At 38.9% G+C, this 4272-nt stretch overlaps 1 pseudogene; it reads left to right on the top strand.

The window, feature by feature from the left end:
* The first annotated feature begins 2764 nt into the window (after positions 1-2764).
* On the top strand, positions 2765-4035 carry LOC129519117 (G2/mitotic-specific cyclin-B1-like; annotated as a pseudogene).
* The last annotated feature ends 237 nt before the right edge of the window (positions 4036-4272 follow it).

The following is a 4272-nucleotide window of genomic DNA, read 5'->3' as shown; positions in this document are numbered from 1 at the left end:
ACGACTTTGGATTAGACAATGCTCAGTGCATGACGGACAGCTCTGATTGCATGTTACATTACAGCCCATGAAAGTCAGTATTCCCTTTCTACTAAGGCCCACTAACAAATCAGATGATGTTTCTTAGAAGAAGTATAGTTATATTTTGAGAGTGGCATAGCTTTGTTCCAAAATCTTTAATGTCTGCACTGTAATACAATTATAGATATCTGTCAAAGGCTCCATGCAGCATCCTGTTTACTACATATACTTTTAGCACCAACGTGTTTGCTGGGTTACATGACCCAAGTGGAAGAATAGCTTGCATTTCTTCTGCATCCCACTCAGAATTGGCAACTTTTCTAATTATGCAGTATATAGGTCAGAATAGCATACCCAAATGAGTATATGTATTGCCTCCAAAAATCCAAAGAATCCCACTTGTTGTTATACTGTTTTCTTAGTACTAAAGAAACCAGATACAACAACTCGTCCTTTACTTTGGATGATGTAATTTAACATGTTTCTAGAAATTAGAAATCAAAATCCTAGAAATTCACTGAGGTGTGAGGCCTCTGAATTTTTGTGAATTTATTTACTACTATGTGACATTCCTGCCTCTTACCAAAATGTCCAGAAGAGTTTCTACCCTCTGCATACCAGGTCAATCATCATGATATCATCAATGAAATATAACATAGTAATGTCCTATTCAATGTAAAAGCCACTAAAGTCCCTAAGACTAGATGTTGGCATGGGATAAAGAGTTGCTATAACGAGGTAGGAGCATGAAGGTACATTGCTGGCCCTAATAGCCAAAAATAAACTGTTTTTGGTAGTATTCCTAATAGGTTTAGAGAATAAAAGCATATGCTGGATCAACAGCTTGCATACAAGGCTCAGGGATATGTTGAACTTCATATGGAGCAGGCACTGCAATTGACATTAACATCTGATTAATTTTACAGTATTCCATTGTCATTCTTCAAGGAACATCTATCTTCTGCATGGGTCATGTCTGTGCTTGAAACACTCCAATGTTTCCCTCAACCTATAGGACAGAATCTAACATCCCTGGCCTTACATACGAGAAACACCTTGTGTTATTTTTCTTTTTATCTTTTAAGAATTGTAAGGGTTTTTTTTTCTTTATTTAGTGAATTTAGTCATTTTGAGTATATTTTTGCACTTGGGGTAATTTTTTTCATGTGAGTAGCAATTTTTTAGCAACATCTATTGAATAGTTCATCCCTTCACCAACAATTGTAATTCTACCCTTGTTGCCTACCAAGATTCCACATAGTCATGCATCTGTTTCTGAGTTTTTCATTCAGTTCCACATGTCTGTTCCATATGTATGTATGTAGGTATCTGGTGTCCCTATTTTGGGTGGTTTCCTGAACCATTGGGAAGTCCATGGTGAAGGAAAGCATAAAGTCTTCCTCAGCTTTATTCTTTTTTAAAGAATTTTATTTTAAAGTAATCTCTACACCCAATGTGGGGACCAAATTTACAATCCCAAGATCAAGAGTCACATCCTTTACCAACTAAGCCAGCCAGGCACCCCCTTACCCAGTTTTATGTAGCTACTGCAACTCTATTGTTACCCCTGCATGATTCCTGTGTCATGGATTTTCCTCCTTATACAAACATTAAAATTCTAGCTCTCGGCTTTTAAGGACTATATTGAGTCCTGATAACCTTACAAGCTATTACTTACCATTCTAACTGAATTTCTGCTGATTCCTGGCACTTCAGATTTTCCTTTTCTTAATTCTGAGTTCACCAATAAGTTGAAAAAATATTTTGCATTTTATTCAGTGTTTCTATGCATTTAAAGCAGGTACGTGGTATATCTTCTATGTCAGGTAAGTCCATCATATCTACCACATTTTTATTACTTGGGAATTTTTTCTTTCCTTGAAATTACATCTCTATTTTTTTGCTTCTAAATTCTCCATTTACTGGCTTTAATATTCATTGCTTCAGGGCAAAGTAGATAAAGTTCTACACCAAAGAAGTGTGTAGAAATGCTAAGTGGAATTTTTAAAACACTCAGCAGGCACCACATTCTGAAACCAAAGCACTTTTGATTCTTAAGGGCTAGGACTTCAGAGGAAAGTTTTTGTTTTGATTTCTAAAAAGATTTAGTTTGGATCATCAAAGCCAAAGCCTATATGACAAGAGCATAGACATTATAAAAGATAAATGGTGAACAGAGCAAAATGCAGAATATGACATCAGCTCCTCAGAAGCACAGAGAATAATTGTCAATCAAAAAGTCAATATATCAACAAGGGAGCCTCTGCAGCGGGATGCCAGGAAACCTTGTAAGCAAGAGCCACAGATAGACCACCCCAAATAGGGAGACCAGATGGGGATTCAGCTGAGTCTCAAAGAACCATCAAGCCTATGAGAGCCAGTGATGCCTGGGATAATAATCCAGTCCTACTCACTTCCAGATATCAGGTGACAAGCTACACCATCAGCAGAAGAAGTAAGGAGAACCAGAAGCCCCCTCTTCCACTACAATGATAATGGCTAACATTTACTGAGCATCTACTATGTTTTAGAACCTGTTCTAAGCATTTACATGCTTTATCTATGTAACTCTGATAACAATCTATGGGTTTAGTAGTGTTTTTGCCTCTGTTTTAAAGATGAGGCAATGAGGGTGTGCTGCGGAGGAAGGGCTGTTGATCTGTGGAGGGTTCAGGTCCCCTCGCAGGTGGCTCCGTGGTCTGCTTCTCCCCCACTGAGCTGCCACCTGGTCAAGAGGAAGCCAATGGCACTCTGGGTCACCAGCAACACAAAAGTTATTGTTGAAAATACGGTGAAGATCAGTATGGCAGGCGCAAAGCGCATGCCTCTGGCCACTGCTGTAGCCTCCAAGCCCCGACTGAGGCCAAGAATTGCTTTTGGAGACATTGGTAACAGAGTCAGAGAACAACCACAGGCCAAATTGCCTCTGAAAAAGGAAGCAAAAACTTCGGTTTCTGGAAAAGTCATTGCTAAAAAAAATACCAAAGCCTCTGAAGAAGGCACCCGAGACTGTGCCTGTACCTGTGCCAGAACCAGAGCCGGAACCTGAGCCCATTAAAGAAGAAAAACTTTCTCCGAGCCTGTTTTGGTTGATACTCTCTCTCCAAGCCCAATGGAAACATCTGGATGTGCCCCTGCAGAAGAATACCTCTGTCAGGCTTTCTCTGATGTAATTCTTGCAGTGAATCGTGTGAATGCAGAAGATGGAGCTGATCCAAACCTTTGTAATGAATATGTGAAAGATATATATGCTTATCTGAGACAACCTGAGGAAGAACAAGCAGTCAAACCAAAATACCTACTGGGTCGTAAAGTCACTGGAAACATGAGAGCCATCCTAATTGGCTAGTACAGGTTCAAATGAAATTCAGGTTACTGCAGGAGACCATTACATGACTCTTTCCATTATAGATCGGTTCATGCAGAATAACTGTGTCCAAGAAGATGCTGTAGCTGGTTGGTGTCACTGCCATGTTTATTGCAAGCAAAGATGAAGAGTTGTACCCTCCAGAAATTGGTGACTTTGCCTTTGTGACTGAAAATACTTAAACACCAGATCAGGCAGATGGAAATGAAGATTTAAGATCTTTAAATTTTGGTCTGTGCTGCCGTCTAAGCCTGCATTTCCTTTGGAGAGCATCTAAGATTGCAGAGGTTGATGTTGAGCAACATACTTTGGCCAAATACCTGATGGAACTATCTATGTTGGATTACAATATGGTGCCCTTTCCTCCTTCTCAGATTGCAGCAGGATCTTTTTGCTTAGTGCTGAAAATTCTCGATAATGGTGAATGGACACCAACTCTACAATATTATCTGTCATACACTGAAGAATCTCTTCTAAATGTTATGCAACACCTGGCTAAGAATGTAGTCATGGTGAATCATAGGCTCACAAAGCATATGACTATCAAGAGCAAGTAGGCCACATCTTAGCATGCTAAGATCAGCACTCTGGCACAGCTAAATTCTGCAATAGTTCAAGATTTAGCTAAGGCTGTGGCAAAGGTGTAACTTGTAAACATAAGTTGCAGTACTGTAATATCTGCAAATAAAATTGGCACCATGTGCCATCTGTATATATTATATGTTACCTTACTTACTTTTAATAAAGTTTGTGGTCCTTTTTAACGTCTTAAAAAACTAATAAAGATGAAGCAATGAAATACAGAAAATTTAAGGTTGCTAGAATTTGATAGATTCAAGATTTTATTTCCTTTGTATCCAGACACTTCCTTTATATCCAGACAC

This window comes from Nyctereutes procyonoides, unplaced genomic scaffold (assembly GCF_905146905.1).
Source record: "Nyctereutes procyonoides isolate TBG_1078 unplaced genomic scaffold, NYPRO_anot_genome, whole genome shotgun sequence".
Classification (NCBI taxonomy): Eukaryota; Metazoa; Chordata; class Mammalia; order Carnivora; family Canidae; genus Nyctereutes; species Nyctereutes procyonoides.
Note: the sequence above shows the minus strand (reverse complement) of the source record. Positions and strands in the feature narration are given on the sequence as shown.